Raw genomic sequence first — 23,265 nt, 5'->3', positions numbered from 1 at the left:
GCCACTGGTACAGATATGTAGACGACACCTGGGTCAAAATCAAGACACAAGAAGTGGAATCCTTCACTGCACACATTAACGCTGTGGATAAAAACATCAAGTTCACCAGGGAAGACACAAAGGATAACTGTTTGCCTTTCCTGGACTGCGCGGTGCACATTGACAAGGTGGGGCCAGGTTTCACAATGAGCTCACCCGAAACCCGGGCTGATTAGGTCCCACACCCGCTTTCACACCTTGGCGCATGTGATTAGAGGATCACCAGGGGGTCCTTTGTCCCTCCTTGGGGGGAAACTCCCACTGGGTTTAAATCTGGGACTCTCGGCCATTTGACCTTAGAACTGAAGAAGCTTCTTGGATGAGAGGTGAAACGTCTTCAATCAACTTAAAGAAGTCCAGACGCTTTTCTTTGCAAACTCCTTTGACTACGATGACCTGGATGACTGAGAACCTTCACAGACGAGATATTCAAATGTTTGTCTTGACATCCTGAAATTGTGGATGAACTCCGTGTCAGTGAAGCCTCTCACATCCCAATCCCACCACTCCTGGTTCCAACTCCGTGTCCATATATACCTCTGCACGGAGGTAGCAGCCACTGCTCCAAACAAGGCCATTGATAAAGCACGGACTCTCTTTTTTCTCAGCGTCCTCCTTTCTCTGATTAATTTGTCAAGATTCTGTTGGTTACGACTTTGCATAAATTGACAAACTGCTGCAACAACACCTACTTGCTCTGTAGCCGCCATTTTTACTTCCGTAAACAGAGCGTGTTGTGCTTCTTTTGCGCATGTGGGTCACTTTGAGGGCCGTGAACCGTTCACACTGCAACATGTTTGCTGTCGCATTTTATGTGTAGTGTGAACAAGCAGACAAAAAAATCGGATTTGATCAAAAAATCGGAATTGAGCATTAAGACCTGCAGTGTGAACGTAGCCTTTGATTCTGTGTTAAGACATGAAAATGGATTTTCAAGCTGATCAAAGCAATCCTCAACTTTTTTTAAGGTTTCTCTTGATATATCAGTTGACAAACAGTCAACAACAGATTGTTTTGCATGTGCATGGATGTCATTAACGAGTTCCTCCAATGAACCAACTAAACACTGCACAGTACTTTCAGGAACTCCTGATGATTGTACCTGAGCAATAACAGAGCTGCACATGTTCAGTATTTGCCTTTTTTCAACTGGAACCTGTGTAGTAATTGTCATGGGATGAGCCACATTTACAGGCTGTGAAACAGAGGTTCCATCGTTAGGTACAGGCTCAAAATTATTGATGACCTCAGAGTGAAGACAGTCTCCATGTGCTCGGAATAAGTGCCGCTTGTAACCAGAATACGTGCGAAAGATAAATGAACATCCAGGCTCTCCACAGGTCAAACGTAAAAACCTTCCTGGGTACAAACCATGCTGGAACTTCAAATGTCTAAATAACACTGAGCAACTTGTGTGGTGTATCTTGCAAATGTAACAGATGAACATTTCCAGTCAAAGTGCTGAATAGTGGATATCTTTAAACTGTACAATGAAGACTTCCTCTTGTTTCCCTGACCCGAGGATTCTCCTTCACGCTGCCAACAACAATGCCATACACGGTGGTCTGGATGAATGTGTAGAAGTTGTCCAATGCCTTGTCAAAGGACACGGCAAATAAATGTGCCTTGAGATGTTTTGCCTTGTCAAAACCTGCAACTCCCATCTGTGTCACACAGGGAATGACCTTTTGATCTAGGACAATGTAGAAACTCTGGACGATGTTCTTTCTTTCTCCAACACACAGGACGAATGGCTGAGGGGCCAGCCTTAAGAAAAGCCTCCGTGCTACCTCCCACCTGAGGGAGAGAAAGAAACCAAGTGACTCACATTAAACAAAATTGGTAATCTGATGTTGAGCCATAGCTGCCTGAAATTATGACAATATTAAAATGTTTAACTCCGCGCGCACAATTATTTTTGTTTCAATGTGTACATTTAGTTTTAATAGAAACAATGACATGTCAGTCCTGCAACACCAAGCCTGTCTGGGATAGATACATCTGCTGCACGTTGGATCACCTTGCCATCTTAAAATATCAGCCCTTGATAATTTGCATCTGTTCTCATCAAAAGAGAAATATACAATTCTAAAAATCATACCTTGATGAATTTCGTTAGGTGGTGAGCAGCATCTGATGTGCTAATCTTTGAAGACTTCCCTCCCTTAGATGTTGGAGGTAACAAGTGAAGCAGCAAAAGCTGGCAGCCGCCTCGCAGTCCCAAACTACAGAATAGGAATTAAGATCATCACAATTACTGTCATTTAAAGGACCACAGCAGTCATTTTTTCCACGTTATGTAATACCATGATGACATTTTAGGCACCCGATAATTTTTCAAATAAGGCAGTTTTCCAGTGCCTTGGTATAAAAATTCATTTCTAGAGACTTAAAATCTTCTGGCCACCAAGTGAAGTACATATCGCAGGGTTCGTACGCTTTTTTCAGGGTCAAATTCAAGCACTTTTTAAGCACTTTCAAGGTCCCTTTTTAAGCTTTTCCAGCACCCCCCCCCCACCGCCAAAAAAAAACGAATGCACGTTTCAATTTGCATCACCTCAGTACAATTTATCTAAATTCAGACAAAATTTTAAATACAAGTAGAAAGTGATATTTTTGACTGTAAAAACCACAAGCATGTTTAACGAATCATTTTCATAACTTGAAATGCAAATAGAAATTGGACATTTTTAAAAAATATGAACAAGTTTTGCAAACAACAAAGTTACATGGTACTATTTACCTAAAAATGCAGCCAAGGCTCAGACGTTTTTTATATAACCATTCAAAACTATTTACAGAACAATCAGGTGTGCTGCATCAAATAAGAAGGCACACAAATTATTTATGCAACTCCAAAAAATAGTTTGTGTCCACAGTAACACAGATGAGAACAGCACAGGGATAAACCTGCAGGTCTGACAGCAGGTGTGTCACTCAGCGTTTACACTGCAATCTGCCTTTGGTGGCTTTTTTGCAGCAACTGTGACGTTCACTAGTAGAACTGACACACAAAACAAAACGACTACACTACACACTAACTACACAAGACAACACACTAACTTGAGACTCCAAACACGATAAACATCACAAATCTCTCACGTATCAAAACTCTCTCTCTCTTTTTCACTCACTCGCTCTTCCCTCTCTTCCCAACAACCAAATACCACATGTTGCCGTATCATTTTTTGATTGGTCAACATGGTACATTTTTCCACCAATAGGGAAGGAGTGTTTTTTCTTTTTTCACTCACAAGCAAAGCGTGTTTGCTAGCGCTCTCCATAAAAAAAAACACCGTTTTTACCGTTTCTTCCTGTAGTAAACGCCACTGTTTTATTCAGAAACCCCCCCCCCCCCCCAAAAAAAAACATCGGTTTTACGTGACCTATCAACGCAATTTAAAAACTGGTATATAGCTTGAAGTCCGCACGTTCGACCCAAGTTGAAATGGAGACTCTGGGTCCGTCAACCCCAGAGGGTTAATCCGAAAGCCTTATGTTAGCTAGTTATGTATCGGGCTAATGTTTAAAGCTTTCACTTGAGTAAATTAACTCATATTACTGCTAAGTAATGTTAGCTAAGTTCACAGCATATTCCATAATAGCGCTGCCATACTGCATCACTCTCAGTGCATTTCAATCATTTCTCCAGCGAGTTTGATAGCTAGCAAAATAATAATCAGAATTTTTTTTTAGAAAATAGCATGTGTAACGTACACGTACTGGAAAATTATTCACTAGCACTCACCTATCATGCGACTGGAGAACGCAAACTCCGCCATTGTTGTTTTCCATCAAACACTCATTAAAACAGCAACCTACAGGTATGTTAGTGCACTCATCCCCGACTGTCCGAGGGAGGGGCGGGGTCACATATTGAAACAGACGCAAGGCAGCCCAGGCGGGGAAATTTTGCTTTTGCGTCTCATCTGATAAGAAAACAATTCAATCAGATAGCTATTTATTGTGAATGAAATACAGTTATATTTTCAAGCACTTTTAAGTACCACATCTGAAATTCAAGCACTTTTCAAACCTTGAAAAGACGACATTAGAATTCTAGCATTTTCAAGGATTTCAAGCACCCGTACGAACCCTGATATCGAGTCATGACAATAGTAAGATTACGTAACTTTTTTTGTGTTCAAACTACATTAAATGTCATTTCCTACCTGTCATTTCAGGTATAACATGTTTGTAAGCTTGTTTTCATACCATACAGAAACGAACAGAAACCCATTGTGATTTAGAAAATGGACAGCTGTATTCCAATTTGTAGTAAAGGTTTACCGGTATGGTCCAGTGATATATTGTGTTGTGGGAATTAAGCAAATGCTGTAAAGGCATGCAAAATCTACCATTTCCAACTTACACTTACCACCCTCGTCAGAGTAACGCTGTGCAGAAATGAGCAGCTCATCCAATTCTGTACTCTGAGACAGATTTTTGCAATCTTTGATGATCCTTGGCTTGGCTGGCCACTTTGCAAGGAACTTAGCAGACACTTCCTCCCCAACAAACAGCATTGTGAAGTCTTGGTCAATCTTAAACAAAGTGTAACAACAGAAACAACACATTAACAAGAAAACAAACAAAGGAACCACAAACCTGTCACTAAATCATTTTATGTCTTACCAAGCCAGGTGTATCCAGAAATCTTGGGATAAGGTCCAGGACAGTAGAAGCTGTGGCAGGTTCTTGAACCACTTTTTGCCTATGTTGAAATGTCACCTTCATGTTGTCTTTGACATGTTTCATGTCAGTTGAGTGCCTCTTCCTTGCATTCATCACCTGACAACAGCCTCACATTTGAACACAAGTTGCGAAGAGTCTTGGGGCTGTCTTGAAAAGCTGACTTTGATTTCTTCATCTCTTCTCAGGAACCAGCATATCACCACCTTCCAAGAGTAGAATAAGGTCAAGCATATAACACCATTTCTTTGCAAAATATCTAGCATGTCTAGTCCCTTTAGACTAGAGCTGGGCGATAAAACGATAACGATATGTATTGCGAAATAACTTTTTCTCGATAGAAAAATTAAACTATTGAGATAGGCCTCATCTCTCTTGTCCTCTTAAAAAAAAGAACAAAAAAAACCAGCCAATCCAAATTAAGTAGCGCAGAGCCGAACCAATCACAGCCGCAGCGTCACGTCACGTGACTTGTTACGTACAGCACAAGTGCCAAGGCGCACATGTGTATTTGTTTTTGCAGCCGTGCAGCCCGGGTAATGAAGGAAATGAGTTTGCCGACTAGAGAAAAATCAACCGAGAGCGTGAGCGAAGGTTACCGAAGAAAAAACAGATGATGGTTCCAATGCCGGAGAGCTTGTCGAACGGAAGGGCCACAGAAGTTCCGTAGTGTGAAGGTATTTCGGCTATTTCAAGTCTGACAAAAAACAGAGTAGCGCGCACTGTAAATTGTGCCGAAAGCAAGTCTGGAAATACAATAAAGCGGTGCATGCTCAATCTCTGACTGAAAGCGCTAATTCGTCATTCGGCTTTTGTCAGACTAAAGTAACTGTTAAAACTGTTTGAAAAGCTAAGCTATACAACAAGGAGAGATGGAGAATTTCCTTTTAGTTCTCAGTTTATTTGATATTGACAAAAGTTAGTCAAATTTGTCTGTTCTTCTGTAAAACGACCTAAGATTTATTTTTAGAATTAAAATTTTGTTTCTAAGTGGAATTGACAATTTAGTTTTGTCTGTTTTGTTTGTTCTATTTTGAAACTTAAACGCTTTAGCGGCTGCCTTTTGTGTAGTTTGCAATATTTGCCTTTATTTATCTGAAACTGAAGTCTCATGTTCCTTAAGTACATCTACCCTGTTGAACTTATTATGGGAAATAAATATTTAAATCAAAACAAGCTGCTAATTATTTCACATTTTACTTGTGAGCAACGGCACATTTAAATCTTACAAATATAGTTATTTGGCTTATATCGTGATATATATCGTTATTGCCTGAAATGAAAAAACATATCGTGATATGAAAAAATCTTATATTGCCCAGCTCTACTTTAGACTGAGCTAAAATTCATTTTGTTAAGAAAAAACATCCTTGGTCCATCTGTAAGTAGTACAAGCTGTGTAACATGACTGCAATACAGTATTCTCTCTATTATCGCAGGGGTCAGTAGAAACCATATTTCTATTTTATTATTTTTATATATTTTAAGCCATAAAAACCCTCCCCACTCTCTAACAGACCCTAATATAACCCTGTTATTCATTTTTAGACTAGAAAATGCTTAATTTACCATGAAAAAATTTAAATCTAAAAAAAAGAAAAATACCTACTGGCTACAGAAATGCGCAATATAATGAAATTCCCATAATTTACAAGATGTAGGGGCCATTATAGTGTAAAAATACTCTCCGGTTACCCTTAAGCATCCTAGTTCACCTAAGGCAGGGTCTCAAACTTAAATGAGCTGTCATCTCATTGGAGGGCCACTTCAGTGTTCAAGTAGTAAAAAAAACAGAAACCACAAAGAAAACACCCACAAATATTCCTGACAATGTAGCGTTTGGTTTGTTTGTTTTTAAATTTCAAATATTGTATAACAAGACAAAACTGCAAATATGAACGCATTTCCCCCCTCTCACTCTTAACTAACCGATGCCTTTAATTGAACTACCAAATGAACACAATTGGTCCTCTTTTTCTGGTCAGACACTTTGCAGCACTTCTGCTGTAATTTTGTTCATATTTAACAAAATAAAAATGCAGAAATAAGTGTACACATTAGTTTTTGACTCTCACTGAACTAACAAAGCCAATCCCTCCACATGTTTGTACTCTCTTGTTACCTCGGCCAGGTCCGCGGCTCTGAACCGTGGTAAAGAGACCTCTGGCTAATACGTCGGGTTGTCGGGCTTGTAGCTTTACTGTCAGCGAACACAGTGTACAGTCGAGTCTTAACAGCTTTCTTACAACCAGGCACTCCTTTTGGCGGCAGTGGTTATTATTATATTTACATGCTTTCTTCTTCCATTTCTCCTCGGTAACAGCTCCTACTTTCTCCCTCTGTCGCGCTCAAACACACAACGGGAGGGGCAGTCCCACACGTTCTCCCTACAGCACGGACTACACTGCCCAATGACGGCCTGTAACACTCTGCCCTTATTGCCTTCATATTAAATCATTTTTGGCTAATGACCAAAAAAAAAGTCACTTCAAGGGCCAAATTGCATTATACTTCTTCACCTCAATATACAGGCCGCAAGAAGGGGTGACGTGGGCCGCAAGTGGCCTCTGGGCCGCGAGTTTGAGACCACTGACCCTAAGGCTTTGGCAGTTTAATTCGAAAATAAATAAAAAGCATTTAATAAAAACTGTGACATATATTAACAAGTAATATTCATTACAGTCTGCCAATAGCCAGATTATGCTAAATGAATATTAGGAAAGTAGCAGAGTTCTAGCTAGCAGTAGCCCAGATTAACAAAAAACAGTTAAAATTCAAATATGACACTTAAAGATGATGTATTTTGATATAAATACTATTTTTTTTTTACTAGTTATCATGTTACTTGTTCTAACATCAATCTAAAACTTAATATTTAACCGAATAAAACTTACCGCAGCAGCAAGAAAAAATGGCGACCGAAGATTCTGAAATGCGAAGCTCCACAGGAAATGAAGGTGTGGTCTAATTTAACACCCACAGTGTTAAAATGCAGTAACGACTAAAATCCACACCAACACTTTTCAGGAATCAACTCCCGATGTGTTATTTTAACTTCATTAAGTGTTGAACTAACTCGGAACTCTGTTGAATTCTACTAACACTGAAAAATCAACACTGGCATTTTTGCTGTGCAGGTATTACACAATACTCCACCATATGAACAAAAGTTTAAATCTGTAACAGCTGACCAATATTTATCATCAGGCCCGGACCTGTCCTTGTGTTAATGAAGTAACTGGTGTGTAAATGCACACATGTACAAAATAATGCAGTGGAGATCAAAACTCTCCAGTAGACTTGCAGAAGTTGTCTAATCAGGAAAATTTGGATTTTTATTGATGAGAGATTTTGAAGATCCATGAGCTAATATTAACACTGCTCTAATGCACTGTTCTTCCAAGTTTGAACTTTTACACTGAAAGTTCCCAGTACAAAATGTATATGCATGCATCACTCACCTTTTTGGAGGCCTGAATTTGGTGACCAATCCAAAGTCTCTTCTCTATTACTGTGCAGGTGTTTCCCTTCCTAACAGTGCACCCACACACTGCACAGGTGCACTGGGCAACCTTACCTGGGGAAAAACACGTCTTGCATAAGTTAGGCAGAGACTGTCCAGAGACATTCAGAGAATGTAAGGTTACCTGAAATCTCTGGAGCAGCACTACTTACATCAGAGAGCGGTATAAATCAGAATCATCTTGCATCTTTTGTTTTGATTATTATTTTGTTTGTGTGTGTGTTGGGGGATAGTTTTAGGATGAGCAGGCAGCCATTGAACCAGACAGAGTGCAGCATCAGTAGAGGTGGCTTCTATTTTTTTGAGGCCATTCAGTCTGGAAAATTTTGCAACTATAAACATCTACAACATCTTGCACCCCCTACGGCATTCGACCATTGCCACTGAGTGAGTGTCCCAGTACTTTCATTTTCTACGTTTTAAAGAGTACAGATAATGCACAGGGAGCACTCTCTTGCTTCATGTAAAGTGTAAGGTTGTTTCTTTTCTTTCCATTCTCCCCTCCTGCTAAATGAGAACCACATGGGGCCACCTTCCCTGAGTCTGATTCAACTGATTTAAGGTTTCTCCAATTTTTTTTCTTTTGTTGCAAGCACTTGCTTCAAGTGGAAATGTTGCATTTTCCTGATTAATATCAGGTTGTATGCATGTTTTATGACTTTTCCCCCACCAGACCTAGGCATCCAAGCTGACTGCATTTGCGCACAAAGCCAGACTTTGTATTGATGAATTCCTATACGGTTCACTTTTCTGTAGAAGATAAATTTTTTTCATGAACAGGATAGGTTGTCTTATAAAAACATTTTTCAGTCTGAATCATGACTCCTTACTCTACCTTCTCTGTAATCCCCTCTCTGCTGGAGGGGCTGTCTGCCTCAGTCTGGCTCTCCAGAGGCCTACTGAAGAAACAGCAGCCAAGCATTCCCGAAAAGAAAAATTCAGCAAAAGTACACAAAACACAATGTAAGATGAATAAAACAAACAAAACCTCCCACAAAAGCTCACAAAGAATCCTCACAAAACAAAACGACAATGTTTTTGGAAAGACAATAACATGACGGAACAGCTGTGGAAGTGACAACGGCTAATAGCAAACATGGATCTGCAGTATTATATGAATCGTGGCTTCTTTTAAGCGTGTCCCACTGCAGTCCTTTGCATGTTTTAATTTTCACTTCAGCCAAAAAACCTCATTCTGCTTTTGAGATATTTTTCTCTACTTCTCATCACATTACGCTGTGTGTGGCAAGCAGAGTTGCAGACCCAGTATGAAGGGGAGACTGAAGATCTTCCAGTCTGTTTCTAGCTCTGTATTAGAATGAGGTGTGTGCTATCAGCAAGGGATAGCTTTTCTATTATATAGTCACGGTCCTTCTTTTTTGCACAGTTAAAATGAAAGTGTGTTTATATCTCTCCTTCTCAAAAGTTGTAGAGTTTTTCCCAACCACCACAGAATGTAGGAAAAAAGCAGAAGAGAGAGGGCAAGAGTGTTTAATGTGACTAAATTCTAACTGTAACACCTTTATTAGAGAATGTATTCATTTTTGATACATTTTTATTAATAAACTTATTATTTTAGAACCACATGTGACAACTGTTTTTTTTTTTTTTGTTTTTTTTTGCGACACAGACGCCTCTGCCAGGAAAAAAGGACAAGTGAAGAGTTTTGATTTCAGTAACTAATTGTGTATATGCCTCCCAGGCTCTCTGTTATAAAACAAAACACCAGCAGGAGCAGGAGCCAGTTTACACAGTGTGGCACCAGCAGCTCACAGCTAACCTCAGACAAGCCGCTGACCTGTTTCTGTCCGGCTGTGCTGGAGTGTCATGTAGCAGTCTGGACAAAGTGTTCTTGGCTTTTTCCCTAACTAGCTGGCCAAAAAACATGATGTTCTGGTGTAAAACTAAGCCTGCTGAAAGGTAGTGAACGTGTGCATGTTCATATGGGTGCTTGTGAGTTTGCAGGGACATCGATGAACATGGGATCTCTCCTCTTTCCACAGTTGTACAGACTCTTTTTTTCAGTTAGGCCTATCTTGCTAGTACTACGTCTGACCCCCTTTTCCGGCAGTACTGCCTTAGTTCTTCATGGCACACATTCCTCAGAGATTCTGGGCCATATTGAAATAACAGCATCATAGGGTTGTTGCAGATTTGCCAGGTCACATGCAGGATGCACAATTCCAGCAGTTAATCAGTTTCTGAAATACTCAGAGCAGTCTGTCTTGCACCAATAATCATGCCATGTTCAAATTCAGTTCAATCATCCTTCTGCCCAATTCTGATGCTCAGTTTGAACTTCAGCAGGATGTCTTCATGATTTCTACAGACCTAAATGCATTAGGTTGCTGCCATGTGATTGGCTGACAAGATATTTCAATAATCAAGCAGTTGAACAGATGTACCTAACAAAGTGGCTAGTGAGTGCATGTAATTATTTATCCTGTTGTAGATTGTGCATCTTTGGACCACTATTTTTAGATGTTCCTATTCTGAACACTAGCACTATTGCTTTTGTGATGCTTGCTGGATTTTCTCCAGGATGTTAAAATTCAGATCCAACTTCGATTTGATTTCGAGGAAGAGGTTGTGAGGTTGAGTGAACCTTGTAAGAAGGAAGGTGATAATAATTTTGAAACATGTTTTCAACATATGTTTCAGTGTAGGTTGGGATGCTGGCTCACACCAGCCTCCTTGAACTGCTTCAGGACGTTACAGTAAAACTTCATGTTAATAACATGACTTTTCAATAGATGTTAGAAAAGTTTATTTACACAGAAAACACTCATATGGACAGGGGTTAATCCTGGAGGAAGATCCAGGGAGCCAGAGGGTCCAAACAGCAGGTTAATCCACAGGATCCATGCACACTCACTTGGCTTTGGGGGGAGAACTCTCTCTCTGACCATGCTCCAGGACACGACGAAGGGGAACAACAACCTGCACACAAGGAAGACGACTGTCACTGGGAGAAGCCACAAAGGAACACGAGAAGTCAACTAGAGAATAAGCCGGGCTCTCACTAATGATATAGGCCAACGTTTCAGCGAAGAATGACTTCAGCAGGAGCTATGACTGCTCATCTTCCACAGGTGGGGAAACAGCCACAAAGGAATAGGGCGGAGAAGAGTCCAGCCCACAGATGATCCTACACACAACAATATGAAGAGGAAGAGAGAGAGAAAAGGGAGCGATGAGGAGGATCCACTGGGGGAGCCAGGGCCATGACGGTGCATGTGTGTGTGTTGTCAATTCAGTTTTATATATATAGCACCAAATCACACAACAGTTGTCTCAAGGCGCTTTATATTGTAAGGTAAAGACTCTACAATGATATACAGGGTGGTGGAGGATATATGCTTGTCTATTCAATCACAAAAAAGCTCGCCTCTCTGTGACAGAAATTAATTAAATCTCTTAGACTGCCATGACTGCTCATTTCTATATCTCTTTAAATATAGCCCAGAGTGAGCTTTCTATATTTCCTTGCAGTTTATCATGTACTGAGGTCTATGTGAATGCCAGTCTTGTGCTGGTGTTGACATGGAGAAAAGAAGCTTAATAAATAATGCCCACATGGCTGGTGAGTTTATCAAGCCTTAAATAACACAGTTGGACTGTGTGTGGCTGCTGGATCTTTTCAGTCATGTGTCTGTGGACAGTTTTTGGACTGCTGGTCTGAAAAATGCCCTGAATCAGGCCTTACTGCTGTGATGTGTCCAAACTGTTTATTTGCTTGGCACAGCTCATAAAACCAGACACACTTTCCATGTGCCAGATTTAACCAGAGATGTTTCTCCAACTCACCTGGGGCCTGTTGTCTTTGCCACACTCTCAGCATGTGTTTATTATTATGATGGAATGCATTATGGATGTGTGTTTGTGGTTTTAAAATTGGTCTCAGATGAGGTTTGAAGTGGGGAAGGATTGCGGATTACCTGTGTGTTTGTAAGAGAAAATATATGCAGAGTCATGCTTAAGAGTACCGTCAGAACATTAGTTACTTGGCAGAGAATCAAACCCTCAACCTCTCAGCCTGGAGCATAAGTAGTAAAACAGAATCTGGAAGATCCTAACAGGCATTTAACATCTCTACATATAAAAATGAGCCACTGGGACATAAAGCCTTTAGCAGGCTTCCTCTGGAAGCACTTTGTCAAAACCTTGAGGAGGCCAAAGAAAAGAGGGACAACATTTATTGTTAATTTAGACCTGCTGTTAGATCAGAAGCAACACGGTGAATTTATGACTGTGCAGCATAGGCAGTCATGTGCTGGCAGCTTTCTCTGCTACGTTTTCCTATTTCACATAACTGTGCACTGAGAGGACTTACCTGTCCTGTCTCCACACTGACTCGTTTACCTCACCCAGTCTGGGAGACTCATTAGTGGTATGGATTCACAGGCTTTTCACTTTGATACAAAGCTTGTCAATCCATTTAAACATGATGGCATGTAGACAAAGGAGCAGCCAAGCTGTTCAGATTATACCAAGGTTTGTGATTTACAATGAAAATGTGACATTTTTCAACAGAATCAGCTGATTTGTACTGTTTGCAAAAAAAGACAGTAAATGTGGCGTACCTCTCCACTTCCTGGAGTGTGAAGTGAGTGTATTTATGTGTTTGGTTGTGAGGATGTAGTGCTAACTTATCACCTTTAGTTTTGTTAGCAAGCTCCATAAACTGTGCAGGTCCAAGGCACAGACACACATTGCTGCTAAAGTATCTCACTAATAAAACCTTGAAGTTTCACTCACCAAAACTGAAGCACAGCAGCAAAATTTTACCAGATTATACCAATTATACCAGTTCCAGTTCAGTGACTCAAATTACCAGAGCAGCCACATCACTTTAAACATTAAGAAAAATATCAACCTACACTTAAAGCTGTTGTAAAGGGGAAACTATATACTGAGGGCAAATCCATTTTTACACCAGGCCTCGACAATCCTGCCTTGACAAAGCATGAACCAACTGCCAAACAGTGACAAAGCCCTCTGACAGGTAAATATCACTTTTGTTTTCTGAGATTTTCTTTCTGACATGCTGCCATCCACAATTCTCTGCTGTTGTCATCAATCAGGCTCCTTTATTTCATATGAGAAACTAAATAATTGAATCAAATCATTGAATAAAACATTTAAAGCACAAGCTGTTATGTGACTCAAATCAGTGCGTTAAAGCAAACATCTGTGTTTCAGTTATGTCATATGTACTCTTGGTTTGGGAAATAAGCAAACATGTTTATTTAACACTGTGATTAAAAATTTCCCTAATAGGTTTATGTTTCATTAAGTACAATTTCACGACTTGTGGATGATAGCTAGGTAGGTAATGCCACCTGGTGATGCTGCTCTCATTTGGTGTTGGATCTCTCTGCAGAACAGTATCACCATTTAATTAAAAACCCTTGGAAAATGTCTTATTTCATAGTGTAATCTTCACATGCTTTATCCAAAGCACAGTCTCTGTTGATTCACCTGCTAATTATATTAACAGTATTCATTCACTAGTGGGGGTTAGGTTAATTGGTAATTCTAAATTGCCCATAGGTGTGAACGAGAGTGTGAATGGTTGTCTGTCTCTATGTGTTAGCTTTGTGAAAGACTGGCGACCTGTCCAGGGTGTACCCTGCTTCTCGCCCTTAAACAGCTGGGATAGGCTCCAGCCCCCCGGCGCAACCCTGAATTGAATAAGCGGAAGAGAATGGATCGATAGATATTCATTCACTATCTCTTTAGGGATTCAGTAGCTTAACTCATAGCTGACTCGCTAGCAGCACGGCCTCTTCACCTGTCCTTCTTGCACCTTCCTGCTCAGTGTGTAAGATGTTTGGTTAATTAGCATTAGCAATAATGGTACTTGTAATAAAAGTAGTCTGTTTGGAGCTCTGGAGGCCAGGCTCACTAAATAGGAGACCACACCCTTAAAAAGCTATCCGGTTGTTCAGTCTGACGTCACTGGCCGTGTCTGGGCCTAAACTCCGCTGCAGGTCCATATATCAAACGATCACTGTGGCATTACTGAGAGTTGAAAAACTGTCTAAAGTCTTTCATCTTTAATAAAATGATCAGTGTTCTGCTCTACCAGGTGTAACAATTGAGTTTAACATCCAGGCATCCATGAAAACGGAATTTATGACATTTAACGGCGTTAGAAGTTAGCAGGAAGTTAGCTCGCTAGCTTCTATCTAAATACAACATAGCATGTCCTGACTGCGGGGTTTAGAAACAAATTAAAACGTACAGCTCTGCTATCACTTCCAACATAAATGAAGACAGAAAACTAAACAGCAGTGACGTTTGTAGGGTTACTGAAGTTTGGCTAGCTGGTATATAATGATGTGCTACGTGACCGCTAGCGACACAGCTATGTTAGCATAACATAAACAAGCTAACTTTTTTTCCACTCGATAAAAGTTAACGTGAGTGTTCTCGGTGGTCAGGAACAAATGTAATCGCATGGCAGGATGATGTAAAAGGACTAAACTTCAGCCAGGAGAACAAGTGAGATAATCCATCCACAATACGAGGTTAGTCATTCATATACTGCTGCATGGGCTGTGCTGTAGTTACATCATAAGGTTTTAAAAACTGAGCTTAAATAAATGATTAGCAGTAATAAAAGCCGAGGGAGGTCAACAGGAGCTTTTTGAGATTAAATAGAAGAAAATACAAAACATTAAACATGTTAACAACACAAAAGCCATATTAAACGCAGACTACTTTAGGCCCGGAAGTAGGGTTCGTCACGTCATCACTGAACAACCGGATAGCTAGCCAGGCCCCAAGTAAATGGTGATGGCCAAGGTAGCATAGCCCCCGTTAGCTTTCCCCCAGATTGTCCAGAGCAGCCAGGAAAACAGAATGGCTGGATGACAATGAGGAGGCAACGTAGTCCTAAACAAAAGGTCTCAGTTCCAACACTTTGCATTGCTGTTACTTTTCATTGTTGGCATCGGTGCAAAAGTAAACAGTATAAAAGTGTGAAGGGGACTGGTACTGGTTTAGCTACCTGCAAGTATAACAAGATAAGAAGGCACCCAGTTTGCGTCAAGCTAGCTAGAAGGCTAGCATGGTACTTATGTTAAGGCTATGTGATCTTGTACTCACAGGTAGGCTAAAGCTCCCCCTGCTAACTTTGTTTTGTCATTTCAGCACAAAAGTGATGTGACTGGAAGTAACAATTGAACTGAAAACTGGTGCAGGTAAAGCAGTTTCAGCCTCCAATCAAAAGATAACACATTTGCTTAAACTGACACAAAAATGATCAAATTTTTAAATATGGATGGCAATGCAGTCGTGTGTGTGTGCGTGGGGGTGGGGGGGTGGCACTGATCTGCTCTATCTGCAGCCTCAAGCCTATATTTGACATGTTTGCTGCATTTACGATAATGATAAGTGCACTTTTGGTACATTAGAGGCTTTATGTGATTGGTGAAAGTGGCCAGCACTCAGATACAGCAAACCTCAAGCTGAGGCAGAGCCAAGGGCCCACATTCATTTCAGTCAGGCCTGTAATCACTCACAAGCAGCAGTGTTGAACAATGAAATCCAAAATTACATTCTGGCCTAAAGAAGTTCTCCAGGATCCAGAAAGTTGCACTGTATCACTAACATTCCAGTTCTTTCCCCTGTATTTAGGCTCATTTAAGATGTACACATGCACATAGACAGACACACACACACACACACACACACACACACACACACAGATCTGTGGTGTATCAGTATCACCGGACATTGTTCCACATATGTTTGCACTTAAAGTTGCTGTTCTTTCTCGTCTCCTGGCTTCTGTGCCAAATGCCTTTTTGTGCCTACTTCCAGCATTTCTACCCTCAGCTCCTCTCATAACGTTACTTGTTTGCCACAGCTCCCCTGTTAACAGTGATTACCAAAACAGCAGTTTTATGTATGGAAAGAATCAGTACATCTATTATTTTAGCTCTGTGTGTTGCTTTATTCGCCTCACTTGGAGTAGTCCATATAAAAGAATTAAACATGGTTTAAGTAGTTTAAATTATCTAAATTTTTTACCCCAAGCCTTCTTTTTGAGTTGTGTTCATCACCAATGAAGACTTAGCCCTCACAGAGTTAATGTTAGAGCAACATTTGTCAGCGTGCATGGACTACTTGGTACGGGGCCGTTAGTTATGAGAAAGGCCCCTTTCTACTCGGATTTTATGTTTTTTGTCTGTATTAACACAACTGATCTAAAATCAGACAAAAAACATAAAATCCGAGTAGAAAAAGTTATATTCTTTACTGTAACAACCACAAACATGTTTATTGAATCATATTTCATAACTTTAAATGCAAACATAAATTGTCAATTTTAAAATCCTATGCACAAGTTTTGTAAACAACAAAGTTATTTGCAGCCATTTACCTTTTACCCTTTTTTAAATAACCATTTCAAACTATTTACAGAACAATCAGCTGTTCTTCAATAAGATGCCACACAAATTATTTGTGCCACTCCAAAGAAATCATTTCTGTCCACTACAAAGGAGAACATCACAGCCTGATACCTGCAGGCCTGACAGCAGCAGGTGTATCACTGCTGTTTCTACCTGGAGACAGCAGTCGCCTCATTGTTCTGACACACAACACAAAACTATCCACAACACTACACACTAACTACACAAGACAACACATTAACTACACACTCCAAACACGCTAAACGTCACAAATCTCTCACATCTCAAAACTCGCTCTCTCTCTTTTTCTGCTCCCTCTCTCTCTCTCTCGCCGTCACTCCTCAAACTTCCCCCTCTTCCTAAACAACCAAATGTCATGTTGCCATATCATTTTTTGATTGGTCGACACGGTGCATTTTTCCACCAACACGAATGGGCTGTTTTTTGTTTTATTTTTTGGTCATAAGCAGAGAGTGCTCGCTAGCGTGACGAAACTATTGAGGAAAAAACGCCGCGTATATATTGTTTATCATGACTGGTTTTACGTGGCCTATCAACACAGTTTAAAAACTGGTATATATCACTGTGTTGCTTTGTCATCTTAAAGTGGTCGTGTGATTGGCTTACCACGACTACTTTATTCTTCCTCAGTCAAACAGCAGCACTCATGCGATTGTTTTGCCCCCTGAGCTCCAGGTGTTGTGCCAAAAAGTGATCGTCAGGCACAAAGTGATTGCCGTCCGCAGGAGCGCGCAGCTGCTTAAAGCTGTAGCGTCCAGATTATTTACAGCTACGTCCGTGCAACTGATATAAGATGCGGTAAGCTGAACACAGCTTCAACTGTCTGTTTGTTGAAAAATAGTAACGCGACCACACCGCATTTTCTTGTTAGTAACGGTAACGGCGTTGTAACGATAGGAATAGTAATTAGTTAGATTACTCGTTGCTGAAAAAAGTAACGCTGTTAGTAACGCCATTATTCCCATCACTGGATGAGATGCATTTAAATAAGGGACCATAACACTGTGATCCATCCATCCATCCATCTTCTTCCGCTTATCCGGGGCCGGGTCGTGGTGGCAGCAGCCTAAGCAGAGAAGCCCGGGCCTCCCTCTCCCCAGCCACCTCCTCCAGCTTGTCCGGGAGAACACCAAGGCGTTCCCAGGCCAGCCAAGAGATATAATCTCTCCAGCGTGTCCTGGGTCTGCCCCGGGGTCTCCTCCCGGTGGGACATGCCCGGAACACCTCACCCAGGAGGCGCCCAGGAGGCATCCTTGTCAGATGCCTGAACCACCTCAACTGGCTCCTTTCGATGTGGAGGAGCAGCGGCTCTACTCTGAGCCCCTCCTGGATGGCTGAACTTCTCACCCCATCTCCTATTAAACCAAAGCTGGTTTACTATTTGGTTAATAAAATTCTTTCACTCACGAATGGGGGGGGCACATTCTCTTTCCTTACATTTGACATCTTGCCTGGTAATCACTGCATCTATTTGGTCTAATGCCATCGTTATCTGCTGATCAGAAGGTTGGTGGTGCGATCCCTTGCTGCTCCTAATCCGAATGCCAAATATCCTCGGGCAACATACTAACTTCAAGTTGCTCTCCGATACATCCATCAGAGTGTGAATGTGTGTGAACGTTAGACTGAAAAAGCATTTAAAAAAAGAAAAGCATAGAAAAAGTGCTTACAAGAATGAGTGAACAAGGCAAGTTTTACAAAAAGGTAAAGTAAGCGCTTTATAAGAACCAGTCCATTTTGTTTCTGTTTAGCTTAACTTTCCGCTCTGGTTTGAAAGAGTAATATAAGAAAAAAGCATACATTTTTACTATGGCATAGGCTTTTTTGGGTTACTCTTTTGGGCTTTAGGACATGTTAATTATCTTGGGGAGTTTTCACATTAAATACCAAATAATAGGAAAATGACTTCAAGTAAGATCTATACAGCTACATGTTTTTAGGAAGTTGATAGTAAACAGCATAATGTGACACAACAGCTGTTCATTCAGACATATCAAAATGAGTTGAAGATATATGAGTTGTGTAAAAAGTTATAAATGCTATCCTGTCAATCATTCTGTAAAAACAGCCTCCAGTGAAACATCCTGTGAAATGACCTGACATCATACTTGAGGTGTGCACAGTGAAACATACACAGGGCAACACACTGACCCATACAAACAGCAAACAGTACACACACTGTTTTCCACTAAACAGGCTCTGACAGGCTGGTCTCTCTGTCTGCTGTGCAACGTCACCACAGACCAACATAAACCCGATTTAGTTGTAGTTTGTAAAGCAGCAATTCATCATGGTCGCAGGTTACGCTGGGTAAGCAGTCCTCACTTACCGGGCTGACTCGATAAGAAAAATGGGAACAGGGCAGCAGTTCTCCGCTGGAACAGAGAGTCCAGTCTGGAGCGAGATGGCCCCATCGGAATATCAGTCATATAGGAACGATCCCACCGCTTTAACTTAAACAAACATTGGGTTGATCGTGGAATTGCGTTACAGAAAGCCCATCTGTTTCTGAAAAAAGACCTCTGCATTCAAAGCAAATCGGTGGCACATATTTAATATATATTCTTTGGGAAGCCACAGCTCTGTCTATCCGGTTGTTCAGTCTGATGTCACTGGCCGTGTCTGGGCCTGAACTCCGCTGCAGGTCCATATATCAAATGATCACTGTGGCATTACTGAGAGTTGAAAAACTGTCTAAAGTCTTTCATCTTTAATAAAATGATCAGTATAGATCAATATAGCATGTCCTGACTGCAGGGTTTTGGAAAAAAATTCAATCGTACAGCTCTGCTATAACTTCCAACATAAATGAAGACAGAAAACTAAACAGCAGTGACGTTTGTAGGGTTACTGAAGTTTGGCTAGCTGGTATATAATGATGTGCTACGTGACCGCTAGCGACACAGCTATGTTAGCATAACATAAACAAGCTAACTTTTTTTCCACTCGATAAAAGTTAACGTGAGTGTTCTCGGTGGTCAGGAACAAATGTAATCGCATGGCAGGATGATGTAAACGGACCAAACTTCAGCCAGGAGAACAAGTGAGATAATCCATCCACAATACGAGGTTAGTCGTTCATATACTGCTGCATGGGCTGTGCTGTAGTTACATCGTAAGGTTTTAAAAACTGAGCTTAAATAAATGATTAGCGGTAATAAAAGCCGAGGGAGGTCAACAGTGATCACTGACTGTTTTAGGAGCTTTTTGAGATTAAATAGAAGAAAATACAAAACATTAAACATGTTAACAACACAAAAGCCATATTAAACGCAGACTACTTTAGGCCCGGAAGTAGGATTCGTCACGTCATCACTGAACAACCGGATATGCCTAAAAATAAGTATTTTACATTTACTTTGAAAGGCTTTAACCAAGAAAATCTGCACTTATCTAAAAATGACCCTCAGAGTTGGGATATAAATACTAATGAGAGCTTCCTAATGTCAAGAACTGTTGAGTACATTACTATAATGACCCCACAAACGTTGAGGTCGTACTCAGTTGTATTTGAAAATGACCAAAACTGAGTAGAATAGAGTCGAGCCAAGTCAAAAAAGAGGCTTTAGCTTCTCCTCATTGGTGTGATGAGAAAACCAATGCTAGGTTAAATATGTTAAGGCCAAGCAGCAACTCCAGCACTTTACGCCAAACAAAAAATGCAAGAAATTGCAGTTCCTCTAATGACCATTTAAGGTCTCCAAATATGAGTTGGTACCCATAGAGTCATAAGCTATTTTGAAAACTTCAGTCACAGAAAGTATGATCTTTGAAGATTCCATCTTGCCACAATGACTACCGTCCAGTAGCACTGACCTCAATTGTGATTAAGTGTTTTGAAAGACTGAGGAGAGATCACATCACTTCTTCCCTTCCTGCCACCATCGACCCACTTCAGTTTGCATACCGGACTAATCGCTCCACAGACGATGCCATAGCTCACCTTGTCCACACATCCCTGAGTCACATGGACACTGGCAGAGGGAATTATGTTAGGATGCTGTTCATGGACTACAGTTCAGCATTCAACACAATAATTCCCTCTAAGCACCAAGTTGAAGGATCTAGGACTCAGCTCATCACTGTGTCAGTGGATCCTCAACTTCCTCACAGACAGACCCCAATCAGTGAGGGTGGGAAAAGTCTCCTCCTCCATCTCACTCAGCACTGGAGCGCCCCAGGGCTGTGTTTTAAGCCCCCTGCTGTACTCACTGCACACTTATGACTGTGTAGCCACATTGGACACCAGGGTGGCTGTGGCTCAGGTGGTAGAGCAGATCAGCTACTGATCGGAAGGTTGGTGGTTCGATCCTTGGCTTCCCCAGTCTGCATGCCAAATATCCTTGGGCAAGATACTAACCCCAAGTTGCCCTCCGATGCGTTCATCGGAGTATGAATGTGTGTGTGTGTGTGTATGTAGTTCAGTTTGCACTTGAGTTTAGAAGTGCATGGGTGAATGAGGCATGTTGTATAGAGCGCTTTGAGTACTCCGGGAGAGTAGAAAAGTGCTATATAAGTGCTATATATTGTTGTTGTGGGCCTGATCTCTGACAACATCGAGGAGGCCTACCTGGAGGAGATTTGGAACCTTGAGAACAACCTCCAGGAGAACAACCTCCTCCTAAACGTCAGCAAGACTAAGGAGCTGATCGTGGACTTCACTACAAAGCAGGTGAGGAATTATGAGCCTCTGATCATCAATGACACACCAGTGGAAAGAGTGGACAGTTTCTGGTACCTGGGTGTCCACATCACTCAGGACCGGTCATGGTCCTGCCACATTAACACCCTGGTTAAGAAAGCCGCCAGCGTCTCTTCTTCCTCAGAAGACTTAGAGACTTCCATCTGCCACTGAGGGTGCTCAAGAACCTTTAATCCTGTACCATCGAGAGCGTCCTGACGGGAAACATCTGCACCTGGTTTGGGAACAGCACCAAGCCAGACAGACAAGATCTGCAAAGAGTGATGCGCTCGGCCGAACGCATCATTCGATCAGAGCTTCCTGACCTGCTGTCGATCTACACCAAGCGGTGCAAGACTAAAGCCAGAAAGGTTATGATGGACCTCTCCCATCCCAAAAATAGACTCTTCTCACTGTTGAGGTCTGGGAAGCGCTTCTGCCAAAACAGAGAGAATGAGGAGGAGCTTCTTTCCCCAGGCTATTCGGGTCCTGAACCAGGTGTACTGGACTCTCTCACACACATCACATCTCCACACGCACTCTGGTTTTTCTTTTCGCACACTTCTTATAATTTATAATTTCTTTTTTATTAAAGAAAATTATAATTGTTGTAGTAATCTGTAAATCTGTCAATTTTACTGTCAATTCTTACTGTCATTTAACAGTCGGGCATTGCACAGCAATAAGCATTGCACCTCATGTCATACTGTGTATGGTTGTGTGTGTGACAAATAGAGCTGGGCGATATAAGATTTTTTCATATCACGATATGTTTTTTTCATTTCAGGCGATAACGATATATATCACGATATAACTATATTTGTAAGATTTAAATGTGCTGTTGCTCACAAGTAAAATGTGAAATAATCAGCAGCTTGTTTTGATTTAAATATTTATTTCCCATAATAAGTTCAACAGGGTAGATGTACTTCAGGAACAAGACTTAGTTTCAGATAAATAAAGGCAAAATTGCTACACAAAAGGCAGCCGCTAAAAGCGTTTAAGTTTCAAAATAGAACAAACAAAACAGACAAAACTAAATTGTCAATTCCACTTAGAAACAAAATTTTAATTCTAAAAATAAATCTTAGTTTGTTTTACAGAAGAACAGACAAAATTGACTAACTTTTGTCAATATCAAATAAACTGAGAACTAAAAGGAAATTCTCAATCTCTCCTTGTTGTATAGCTTAGCTTTTCAAACAGTTTTAACAGTTACTTTAGTCTGACAAAAGCCGAATGACTAATTAGCGCTTTCAGTCAGAGATTGAGCATGCACCGCTTTATTGTATTTCCAGACTTGCTTTCGGCACAATTTACAGTGCGCTACTCTGTTTTTGTCAGACTTGAAATAGCGAAATACCTTCACACTATGGAACTTCTGTGGCCCTTCCGTTCGACAAGCTCTCCGGCATTGGAACCATCATCTGTTTTTTCTTCGGTAACCTTCGCTCACGCTCTCGGTTGATTTTTCTCTAGTCAGCACACTCACTTCGTCCATTACCTGGGCAGCCCGGCTGGCTGCTTCCCAAACAAATACACATGTGCGCCTTGGAACTTGTGCTGTACGTAACAAGTCACGTGACGTGACGCTGCGGCTGTGATTGGTTCGGCTCTGCGCTACTTAATTTGGATTGGCTGTTCTTTTTTTCTTTTTTTTAAGAGGACAAGAGAGATGAGGCCTATCGCAATAGCTTAATTTTTCTATCGAGAAAAAGTTATTTCGCAACACATATCATTATCGTTCTATCGCCCAGCTCTATTGACAAATAAAATTTGACTTTGAATTTGATCACATTTCCTTTTGCAACCAGAGGAGTCGCCACCTACTGGCCACTAGAACAAATGCAAGTTTAAGGCACTAGGCACTCATGTTTCAGAACCAC

General features: G+C 41.0%; 2 long non-coding RNA genes across 2 annotated transcripts; both read right to left on the bottom strand.

Annotated features, from left to right (window-relative positions):
- Window positions 1–412: 412 nt before the first annotated feature.
- On the bottom strand, window positions 413–7,818 carry LOC120440131. The gene is made up of 5 exons (XR_005612995.1): window positions 7,626–7,818; window positions 4,675–4,937; window positions 4,418–4,583; window positions 2,141–2,264; window positions 413–1,836 (listed from the first exon to the last, which is right to left on the bottom strand). It is a non-coding gene; the product is annotated as an uncharacterized LOC120440131 (long non-coding RNA).
- Window positions 7,819–11,019: 3,201 nt separating this feature from the next.
- Window positions 11,020–23,018, bottom strand: LOC120440125. Its single transcript, XR_005612988.1, has 3 exons — window positions 22,743–23,018; window positions 11,278–11,402; window positions 11,020–11,194 (listed from the first exon to the last, which is right to left on the bottom strand). It is a non-coding gene; the product is annotated as an uncharacterized LOC120440125 (long non-coding RNA).
- Between the last annotated feature and the right edge of the window lie 247 nt (window positions 23,019–23,265).

The sequence above is a fragment of the Oreochromis aureus genome, linkage group 5 (genome assembly GCF_013358895.1).
Source record: "Oreochromis aureus strain Israel breed Guangdong linkage group 5, ZZ_aureus, whole genome shotgun sequence".
Lineage (NCBI taxonomy): Eukaryota > Metazoa > Chordata > Actinopteri > Cichliformes > Cichlidae > Oreochromis > Oreochromis aureus.
The sequence above is the reverse complement of the archived record's forward strand: the minus strand, read 5'-3'. Positions and strand labels throughout refer to the sequence as shown.